The sequence below is a fragment of the Opisthocomus hoazin genome, chromosome 6 (genome assembly GCF_030867145.1).
Source record: "Opisthocomus hoazin isolate bOpiHoa1 chromosome 6, bOpiHoa1.hap1, whole genome shotgun sequence".
NCBI classification, from domain to species: domain Eukaryota; kingdom Metazoa; phylum Chordata; class Aves; order Opisthocomiformes; family Opisthocomidae; genus Opisthocomus; species Opisthocomus hoazin.
The window spans coordinates 15,786,870-15,798,873 of record NC_134419.1 but is presented as its reverse complement, the minus strand read 5'-3'; the positions used below and the strand labels follow the sequence as shown (position 1 = coordinate 15,798,873).

Below are 12,004 nucleotides of genomic sequence, written 5' to 3'. Positions count from 1 at the left end.
GGGCAGAGCCCCGGCTCCTAGCGGCACGGGGCCGCAGCGGTGCGAGTGGGGAACTGGCAGCTGGGGCTGAGGCAGAGGAGAAGCACCCTCCATTCAACGGCAGGGCAGACCGCTGAATTCACGGGGCTGAATTCATCGAGGAACCGGGATACCCACTTCATGTCCCCAAAGCCGCCATGAAGCAAACTGACCACTGCTGCTGTTGCATTTCAAGTAAGCTCCAGTCTTCATGAATTAGCCAGACGATTTTACCTTCAGAATCAGATTAAGATTTAAATTAGAGTTAATTGATTGAAAAAATTCTTTGAGAAGTTAATTGTTCTCTGAGCTTGCTGAATTGCTGCCTACAAACTCAGAGAGAAAAAACAATACAGATTAAGCACATGGAGAAAGTTTAAATTAATTTTAGGGAGCTGGATCCAATTATCATGAATATTTATTTTACTTTTAGATTGGCACTAACAGAAACATGCAATGCCAATAGTTTAGATATGCAAAGACAAGAGAAAGATCTAATCCATTACATCCAAACCCACACAGTGATTTTTAAGGCAGTCTGATTTGCATAGAGTAACTGCACGCTCAGGTATTATTCCAGACGCATTCCTTTTAGGACTACAGATTCAGGATAGTTTCCCACCTGTAAGATGCAAAAAGAGATATATACAAAAATATCCGTTTGGTACCTGGTGAGTTTTTAGTCAAAACGATTCGTCTACGAATGTATATTTTATGCAACAGATATCAGAGGAAATGACTTGACTGTAAGTGAATTAATTTATTTTTAAAATAATGTTTCCTTTAGCATCCTTAGTTTGAGAGGAAAGGACCTCTGAATGCTCATCAGGGTTCCAGTGTTTACTCCCTCTGTATTTTAGGGCAAGTAATCTGACCTTTTGTGCTATGTTTTATTCATTTATAAAACGAATAAATGTTAACACAACAGCACTAGAAGTTAACCATTCATAAAATGTTCTGAGTGCACTGTGCAGCAGAGAGCTGTGCTACACTCTACTGCACACCTTCCCAAGCTTTCAAGCTACTTTTTTTTTTCTCTTAAATTTCTTCTGTCATTTTTACTTTTTTTTTTTTTTTTTTTTTTTTTTTTATAATTAGGAAATTTACCTAGAACCAGTTTGCTAAGACCAGGCTTTAGCAGGGGGGAGATACAACTCAATGGACGTATGTAGCTGTTCTCTTCTACTACTGAAATTATGTTTTCTTCCCCAGAAACTCAGAGAAGCAGGGAAGAGGAATGTACCAGCTAAAGGGGCTGTGGTGGTAGTGGTTCAAGCTGCGAAAGCACAGGAAGCTTTCTGAGCTCCAAGTTTCCGTGGCACTCAGCTACGCCGCTCGGTTTGCTTCAAGGCGTCACGTCCCCCAGTACAGCTAACCCGATCCCACGGCACGCTGCCTCTGCTGAGCCCCCGAACACCCCTCCAGGGTCACCACCAGGACCAGCACAGAGGTAGCAGGGCATGAACACAGCCAAGCAAAGAGTGAAAGGAAATGATGATGAATTCAGCGTGATCTGTGCATGACACAAATGTGACCTAAATTTGATTCGTCTTCCTAATCTAAACAAAGGCAGAGAAACTCCTCCATTTATGAGGAAGGATTTCTCAGTTAGGTGAGAATTCTTAACCAGTGCTATGCTTTTTAAGGTTTTTAAAGCACCTAATTCTCCCTGATTGAAACCAAAGTTAGGCACCTGCCACATTCAGAAATACACCCATAACTGACAGCCTTGCCTCATGTATTAACTAGATTACCTAGATTAACTATTACCTGGATCAATTTTACTCCTACTCAAAGTGATAATGAAATAGCAATTTTTTCTCACTGTTGAAACACAACCTCCTTGTTTTCTTGCAATAACACTGCAAACCAAATAGGCTGCAGAAGAAATGAAAGAGGGGAAGACAGAGATATGCATGGATTTGTTTTCACAGAACCATATGAGAATTCACCTTGGAAACAACCTGAGATCCTTTAACATAGCCTTTGGGATTGATACTGATGTTTTCGGAATATGCTTAAGACCACTATTTTTAAACACAAATTATCATACAGCAGCGTGAGCTCAACATGAGTACATCAAGAGATGGTAGGAGTCATTTTCAAGCTAGTTTAAAAAATCCTGTTCATTTGCTAGATTCTGTAATTATCGATTAACTATGTATTAAAATATTATTAACTCTTCATAACTGGTTTTAAAGAGTGCATCATTAGTAACTGAATTTTCTTCATCAGGATTCCAAACTCTGGTCTGAGCTTTTCAATTCAGAAGAAAGGTATTGTCATCCATCAGTCTTTTTTTTGCTTTGGGTTGGTTTTTGTGCATTTTTTTCCCCTTGGTTTTGTTTGTGGTGTTTTTTCTTTCAATTAACAAGTTGCTATATAATGGCTCCTGAGTGCTAATAAATATCCACTTGTAAATAGAGGCAAGAAATAAAACAAGTCTGAAGGTGCAACTACTAATAAAATTGTCTCGGGCATACATACATAACTGAGACGCTCAAGTGAACATCATGAATTTTGGACTGCATAGAATGCCTGAGAATGAAAACTGTAACTCTTGAAAGAAGTGTAGAGAATTGCAAGGAGAAATCATAAAGAAACAGATGTTGTACTTATTCATAGTAAGGAATGTATCTATTTATAAACAGGATTAAAGAAACCTAAAAGGGTAACTGGATGACATCAACACTTCTAAAGTTTCTTTGGATTCATTTTAATAAATATCAGGTAAAGGGAGGCATAATTTAAGATGTCTGAATTACTGGATTATGAATTAAAAGGCTCCTTTTACTGTTCCGTACCCAAACCACAGTCATATTAAGCATAAGACTGTAATATGAATTCTTAAAGAATGAGAAAATATTATCAGTTCTGCAAGTGATTAAGTCTAGCCCATAAAGAACATGTAAGGCAAATGCTCGGAAAGCCTGCTTTTTGTATAAATGACAGATCAAAGTGGTATTAGTAAAATTATATAATCCTGTTAAACTGGATCCTGGAAAAGGAGTACTGAAAGGCAATTTAGACTCTACCACTTCCTTAAACCACCACATTCTTTTTATTTTAACTTGCAGGTCCTTGCAAAACTCTTACTGGCATGTATGTACTTTCCGTTCTGCTGAAATCACAAGACAGGACAATCAGGTTTGTTATCAAAAAAACTCCAGCATAACACACACATGCACATATTTTTCTTGGGCTAAGGAATATCAGTCTTCTGCTTTTCACACTGACAAATTTTATAAAGACAGAAAAATTCTCTCCAATTGGTCTTCTGTTCTTCACTGAAGACTTCAACAACAAGAAAAAAAACACATCACAGAAAAAAAAACCCATACACAGATGGAGATTTCCTACATGTTCTGCACACTGCAGAGTCACCACAGGACCACCTGCAATCCTGCACTGTCCAGATAGGTGTTCTCAAAAGCACCTGGGTAAACTGTTTGCCCAAGGACTATGTACTGGAGATAAGAGGTAATTAGCAAATGAAACTATCCCTAGCACTCCTCCTTCAACATTAAGTGCAGAGCTGCAGCAGCAAGCTGGCACCTGGTAGAGCGAAATGCTAGATGTGATCATTTCAATTTACACATTCAGCACTACATCCCATATGCTTGTCAATGTGAAAGTGTCAGTGATAACAGAGATACCCTAAGAAAATGCTCTGCTGAAATGCTGACATGAAGTTTTTATGTATGAAGCAGACCCTTTCCTCTGGACCATCTGTAAGTTCTTCCTTTTCTCATGGGGCATGTGTTGGCCATAAAATCTTTTCATTAAAAAAAATTAAAATTAAGTTTAACTTTAAAGAGAAAATTATATGCCCTTCAACATCCATAAACCAAGTTTATATGCCCAAGTATCGTTCATATAAACACACTACTTGCTCAGCAACAAGAAAAATCTGCTGAGCAGGAAAAGTTTGCAGCAATTAGACAGAGCAAAATTTGTAACTGTACTGCAAAATTAAAGAAAAGTATCTGGCACTATGACTCGTATCACTATATAAAGTTAACCAAATCGGCAAAACATAACTGTTTCTGTCTCCTGACTCTATGGTATATTTTTCTATGCCTATGTTCTGTGCACGTCTTAAAACTCACAGGTGTTTTTCCAAAACATCTTCCAATGATTTCATAACCAGAAATTCTTTAAGTATAATAAAAGTAGGAAGCCCACTTTTGTGTGAGAAGTCACGAGTTTGCTGAATTAGCTGACCAAGTAAGGCTAAGGAAGACAATGCAGAGAAGCTGAATGATTTCCTCTGCACAGCTGAGGCTTGCGAGGTGGCGTGGATCATCAGAAAAGGATGATGGAGAGGATGGAGGCAGAGAAACAGGATGACAAAGCTTACAAGGCAAAGGTGTTACTCAGTATATTCCTTAAATGATCTGGAAATGTGGTGAGAAGAGAGAGATGGAAAAATCCGATCCATTATAATGTCTTTAAAAAGTAAAGTCTACAAAAGACAAGGAGATTCATGACCACAGTAATGCACTCCAAAACCTAAAGATATAATTTAGGATATTAAAAAAGTATTTAATTAAGCAATGAGTTTAGATAAATCTACTAGGCCTCAATGAGAATGGGTAATTGAGAAATGATCACTGTAAGCAGGCTACTTTGTGCATTTTAGTATTTTGGCATCTGCCTCTGAAGCTTCAAGTACTGACTAGCAGTGAAAGAAAAACATCTCAACTAGAAGGAACAAAATACAACAAGGCAATTTACAGTTCCTGTAAAAGTGTATGCAATCTTAAAATCCCTAAAGCACCTTTGAAAGGACTGGCTTATGTAGGAAATGAGTCCTCTGGAAAAATCTTGTTTCCCTCTTCAGAGCAAAAATCAACTGCAACTCTGGTATCTACCTAACCCCACCCTTATAAAGCCACAAAGACAGTCTTCATATCTGCATTTTTAAACACTTGCAGACAATTTGAGATACTCTTCACCATCTTCATAACTACATCAAGGAGATTCAGGCTCTAGATACTCTGACTTTAGATGAGAGTCCCACAGACTAGCATTAATCATGTTAAGAGTCAAACTGCTATTAGATCGTAACAATGAATGACACATTTTAGACCTGTTTTCCCTCCTGAAAATAAAATGCCCATTCATCTGGCACACTGGTTTCCCAAGCTCCAGTGGACATATTGATCTCACTATTTTTTTAATCTACTTAATGGTGGAGCACCCTGACAGCTCTACTATGACCTACACCTCTTCCACTTGTCCAGTGCCCAGGTGACATGGTTCATGAAGGTGACTGGGAGAAACACCTTCCTAAAAGAAAGACCAGCTATCTCCTGCCAGTCATGCTCCCCATATCAGCCCACCACAGGGCCACCACGTAAGTGAGAGAACAAGACTCCACACTCCCCACCACCACCAGACGAAAATACCATAGCTCAGTGTTACCTGGCCCACCCCACTAACGTGCACGTACCCACAAGTGCAGCCGTGCCCAAGCTCCGTGATGTCGGCTCCTGCCAGGCACAGGTGTCCTCCTGCCCAGGTGCGAGGAGGGCACCCGCAGCCTTGCCCTTGACAGTCCTCCAAAGGCACACTACCTACTGCAAACATCTTCTGATAATTAAAATCTTAATACTTTCACTTTGGAAAGCAAACACCTGACATGGAGAAGCTGTGCACATCTTCACATGCTCCAGAGACTTTCCTAAATAACTTGTCAGCAGTACTAATTGAAAGTACGTACTGTTAATATGTTAACAGCAGACATATGCCCCAAAATGCGCATTTTTCCACAGAAAATTGGAATTTGCAAGGGGGGAGGGAAGGGATGCATGTGGATCTGTTACTGTATAAATGTTTTGGGATTTTTTTTCCCAGTATTTATTTAACATTTAATTTAGAAATTACTGTTATACATTCTAACCATACGCTTTATAGGTGTTTTTTTTTCTCCCTTTAAACAGCATCAAAGCCTTACATTGACCTCATCAGAGCTACTTCAAGTTCTGATCGCCTAAACACAACACACACAGAAAAAAAACACAACGATTTTCTTAAAGTCTCTGACTAGAAGGTCTAGGTGTATATTCAAATGACATGGGCAAATCTGACAACTCTAAAAGCAGACTTATCAGTTTAAGTTGCAGACATGCTATTGTGTTGTCTGTTCTCTTGGGTCAGCAGAATAAGCATTCTTGTAACCTTCAATACTCTGACTGAGGAAACAAAAAAGGTGAGTAGGAAAAACCCAGAGAAAAATGGAAATAAGCATTCTAAGTCCAGGGATGTTAGTCTGCCATCACCAAAAGGAGACGCCCACCTATGTTGCAGACCTAACTTAGGAGGCATGCCTTTATACATGCTCAAAGAATAAAAATGAAATTTTAGCTGAGCATATATGTACACACCATTAAACACATATATAAATACCTGGTTTTAAGCTCAAACTGTGCAGGTAATTTGTTCAAAAATTAATTCCCAATGAAGAGTATACATTTGTGTGTGCACCACAAATGGAAATTGATTCCAGGGTCTTCTATCCCAGTACCTTCTTCACCTCCAATTCCCCCCAGGGTATCTAAGGACATAGCATAATTGAGAACTATTTTCATGGAACAACAAATCTAGATAAATGGGATACAGGAGATGAAAGTTGTGTGTCTAAAATTGTGTTAATGTCTAAAACATGAAATATCATGCAGTAAACATGATGCGTTTTGACTACTTAAATGGTTAACCAGCACTAATAAACAAATATATGGAAAACAATCTTTTTAAGAACTAAATTTTTAGATGACAAGCTTCTAGGAAAAGCCAACTCATGAACACCAAACTAAGGTACCACAAAAATACAAATTGCCTTTTTATTGACAGGTCCATTTTTAATACTCATGAGAATCACTTGCTTGCGAGTGGCTAACTAACGCCACATTATCAAGATATAATCATGTTGCACAAAAATTCTCAAAATCTTCAATAATGAGCTTTCCTTGTGTTATTTCTTCATAGTGTCATTGGAAACAATTCATTGGGCCTTATCAGACAAGAGTTCCCATTTTCTATCATTCTATTTTAACCTGCCTAATCAGTTGAACAAAAGTACTTTATGTAAAATGATTCCTTTAGTTGCCTTAGCTACAAATCCCTGCAGTATTGTATAATTGAAATCTACTCACGTAAGTTAGGAATAATTAGGACCCCAAATTAAGCCAAACACGAAGTTAATTCAAATAGTCAGCTGCTGTCATTCAGTGGTTACAGAGTTTTATTGTTGCTTAACATCTTTGAATGCTTTTAAGTGCACCTTTTTTTTTTTCCTTTCCTCCACATCCCTCCCCTGCCCCCCCCCCCCCCCCCCCCCCCATTATGATCTGATTCCTTACTCCAAATGGAAATAGAATCAAGAGGATAAACTTTGGTCAGGTCACAATCATTCATACCTTGACCAAAGATTTTCTGCAGTAAAGTCTTTCCCCCTTATTGTCACTAGATTTTTTTTTTTAAACCAGTCAAATAAAAAAAAGGAATTAAAAAGAATGGAAACAGATGAGCCTTTGAGCTAAATAAAGCTAAAATCATTGAGTCTGTTACAAATGGCATTACCACAACGACAAAATTGTAACAGCAAATATTCATAAAGTCTTCAAAAAAACATTTTGCAAAAAGAACACAACACACAAGTGCTGTTAGAATGGAACCATAACAAATCCAAGAGGTAGAAAATAATGCATCAAAGAGGTAAAGTTACATATTATAACAGAAGTTGTTGGAGGACTAAGCGAGGACTCTGCCGATTTAACAGGGTGCAATTCAAAAATAATTTACACAGCAAATTAATTGTTCTAATATTATATATAATATAAAAAAAATCATTGTATTACTAGATTACAGTGTAACTGTTAAAGAAAACCACTGCTGGTTAGATGCATTTGTTGATCGTTTTTCTGTCGGCGCTTAGTTTATACTGCAGAACAAAACACTGTATATTATAAATCCTCAAGACAGTTTACGTATGGGTGACTTCCAGACTTTTGTATTCTGAATTTTTAAAAATGTATTTGCACAGCATGCTTTTTATATATATGAAAAGATAGATAGATATCTCTATACTAGTATAAAGATATAGAAGATCTAAAAATCTTTATTACTGAGCAGAATTTGAACTGAAGGCCTAAACCAAACAGTTTATGCACGATATGCTATGCTGATATATTGATTTTTTTTTCCAGCTGGAACACTAATACATGAAGTGATGTTTTGTGGGTTCTATCCATCTTTACAGGTAATAATCCACATCACAAACCACCCGTTTGCCCTCTAGTACTTTCCACGCTTCAGTCTTCACGCATGCCAGCTTCATCTGTTGCAAATTAAATGATGCAAAAACATAAGCAGCAAACTGTTCATTTTTGTTTTCTAAAAGCATATTTATCTTAAGATCAGTTCTAAGCCTAAACCCGCGTTTTTCCAATAGACTTTCAATAGTAAATGTTAACAATGCTGCAGAATAAATCCCACCTTTATTCTTAAAGTAACATTCCATAATTAAAACAAAATTTATCACAAAATACTAAAGGCAATTTGCAAGCCTAAGTTAAAGAAAAGAACTAGGGCAGCTCAATGGGGAGAAATAGGAGAAATTAATGTGAAACACTGTGGAAGGCAGATCAAGTCACATGCATAGTCAAACAGGATCAGTGGCAAACAGGCAAATCCAACTGAAGCTTGCTAGGAAGATGGTTAAAACAGAACTGATAAGAAACAGCACTGAAGTGTTTAAAAAGCAAACATTTCCATTGCTTTTCCAACTAAAAATGCAGCAGACGGGAGAATCTGGTTTCAGCATCAACTTCTTGGATTTCCTAAATGAATTACTGAACTCAAATTTAACAGGAAAATTGCTCAAACAGCACCTTGCATTAATTGTACTTTTTGCTGGAACAGAACAAAACTACCTAACTCCTGAGAGAGACATCAAAATCCCTGACAAAGGAGAACACAAAAGCCAGCTATCCTTCCATCGTCAAGATCCCTCATAAAACTCAGCGAGCGCTGTATCCAACAACTGAAAGTTATGTGTTCCCCCTGGGTTTGTCACATGTACGTGTTGCTCAGGCAACAGATGGAAAAAAAATCATTTTGCTTCCCTACCAGTCTCCCCCCTCCGTATTTTATACACTAAGAAAACATCAGTGATTATTATACCAGTATAAATTGAGAAAGCAAAAAGCATGAAACATTCCCAACCACCTGGACTGGTCCAAGCTCAGGAGGAACAACCAGGGAATCTCCCCTACCACTGCCAACACACTAGTGTATGTTTACATGGGTTCCCTTAATGTTACTGCGACATGGATGAATCGTCTCCCTGATTGAAACAAGGACCCACGAACAGAGCTAACGTTCATACAACTCTATTTCTTTGCACTTCAAAACAAAGCCAGGAGATAGCGATTACAGAAACACAAAGAGCTCTAACACAATTGGGTTTTGAAAGCCAGTGGAGTAGTTCAAGACTCTTTCTGGAAGGGCAGAAATCTGAGACACACTGAAGCAAAAGGACTTTTTTCAGCTCCTATCTATCAGAAAGAATCGCATATTCTATTTATCATATGATGTCTTTGGATTTGAGGTGTGGCTCAGTTACAGAATCACCCATACAAAATTCATGTTGTGTTAAAAATGTAAAAATTTAGTATTCCTGGAAAAAAGTGCACGAATATTGGCAAAATATCCAGCATTCATTCGTCTCATTCGAAATATCAATCCAAACAAACTGTCAATGGATGAACTAGTACCGTCTATAGAAATGAGTAAAACTGGAGCCAATCCAGCTTTGGCAGAATGAAGTTTTATCAAACTCAAAGTGATTAGAAATAAAAAAGATGCAATGTGATTCTACCAACACAGGCACATAATAAGTACCATGTGAAACAAAGTACCACAAAATTTTTCACAAACTTTTACTATATATGTGTCTTTTACTTCCTTATCTTTCTTTCTTCTAATTTTATTCGTGGACAGCGTGTAATACAATGAAGTGCTGCTTTAGAGCCATATTATCCAAGTACAAAGTCATATGATAAACAACAACAAAAAAATATCAGAAGGAATAACTAGAGATATTCTTCTAACCAAACAATGTTCATGAGTAAATACGATACTAATTAACCACTGTAAAAGAACAGTCATTTTTTAAGTGTCTCTTCCATGAAGGTTACTGCATAAATATATACAACTGCATAACAACATGTTGGGAGCTCCTATACTACTACGTGCATTTATGATGAGAACATGGATGGACAACAAGTCAAGAACTTCTCACTGTGAATAATTTTCTCTCCTCTTCCGCACATAACCCAACCTGGAATGCCATCACAAACACAGAGGTGGGCAGATACATGAAAAATATATTAGAGTTGCTTGCATAAGTCCTTTTTCTGTAGTGCTTTCGTCCTGCATACACTTGCTGCTATTAAGACAACCATACAACACGCAATTAGCTTAAAATGTGTTACTCTTCTGTACCGTTTACTCACAGAGGTAGACCATGAACATCAATAGATCCACTTGAAAGTATAAAACCCATTATGTGCTTGTAGAACTTGGCAAAGACTATTCAATCTAAAATCACTATACTTTACGATAATTTTTATAATCTGATCATAAGGACATTAAATGTAATAAGAAAGCCAGTGCTGAGGCATTCACTGATATCAGATGCTTCAGGCAGTTATAGCTCCATTTTACACTATGACCTAAAAGTACAATATAAAGATGATGTTAAGCTAAATAAAAAACCTTCTTAGTAAGACAAACAGTATTCTTCCACCTAAGACAGAAATGAAAATAATGAAATACTTTTAAAAATACAACTCTTAATAAAAATAAATTATATATATTTCCACATTTAGTAAACAGACTACTAATGAAGCCTACTCATTTTCTAAAAGACATATACGTCCAAATTCTGCTACTGTGTTCTTGGAAAGGTACCTTTCTGTAATAAATGAATCTAAAATATACCCAGATTTATATTTAGTAAAATAAAAGCCCCTTAGGCAATGGTGTCAGTCTAGGTTAGCTGAAGGTTAAGTCAATCCCCTCTCACTGCACTGGTCAGCTGCACAGCTCACCTTGCCCACTGAGACCCACTGAGGTTACGGCAACGAACAACGGTAAACTGAAGTAATAGCTTCGAGGGCTCTGAAAATATAACATCTGCCCTTAGCACAACACACTGCGTTTCTACAGTTTTAAATGTTACAGGGTTCTTTTCTGAATACAGAGCTCAAGAAGATGCAAAATCCACCCTTCATAAAGGAGAATGTTAAGTAACCGAGCAAGAAGATGGCATATCAAAATAGTAATACTATTATTCCTCTCATACTAATTACGCATTTATACTTTTTTCTCTGCTTAAATTATAAGACCCTTACATTAACATTTCCTAGCAAACTCACATAGAAATTTTAGTATAGCATTTCAAATGGTTCTTCATGCATTCTTGTACATGGTTCTTCTACATTTTAAAACAGTGGTAGTTTTACTTTGGTTTCAAAAATGTAATGTTACAGCACAGGATCCCGCAGACCTCACTGCTCAGGGAATATACGAAAGGATATTCACTGCCACCACGTTAAACGAATTGCTGGCTTTTCCAGGCAGTCTGTCAGTCTGTATTATCTAGAAAAGCATTTGAAAAGTGTAACAGGTATTCACCTTTCAGAAGTAGTTTGGTCTCACTGTTTAGATCAATTTGCTTTTAGAAGATACATTGGGCCTACACCTCCCTCAGAAAAGCAAAAAGAGATGTCCCGGGTAAGTATGCACCAGAATATCCCAGTGAAAAATGGCACGCTCTTCCGGGAGAGAACACAGGACTCAGTGTAGCAGTTGTTTTCTGCAGAAACCCAACTGCTCCCTTCACACAGATATTTTCTTCTGTATAATCTGCATTAACAAATTAAGAAAAAACATTTGCTAAAGAATCATAAAACACATG

The 12,004-nt window shown here is 37.4% G+C and overlaps 1 protein-coding gene across 20 annotated transcripts in view; it reads right to left on the bottom strand.

Annotated features, from left to right (window-relative positions):
• The window catches only part of ADGRL2 (adhesion G protein-coupled receptor L2), a 159,974-nt gene that overhangs the window by 111,520 nt on the left and 36,450 nt on the right, over positions 1-12,004 (bottom strand). The window lies entirely within an intron of this gene.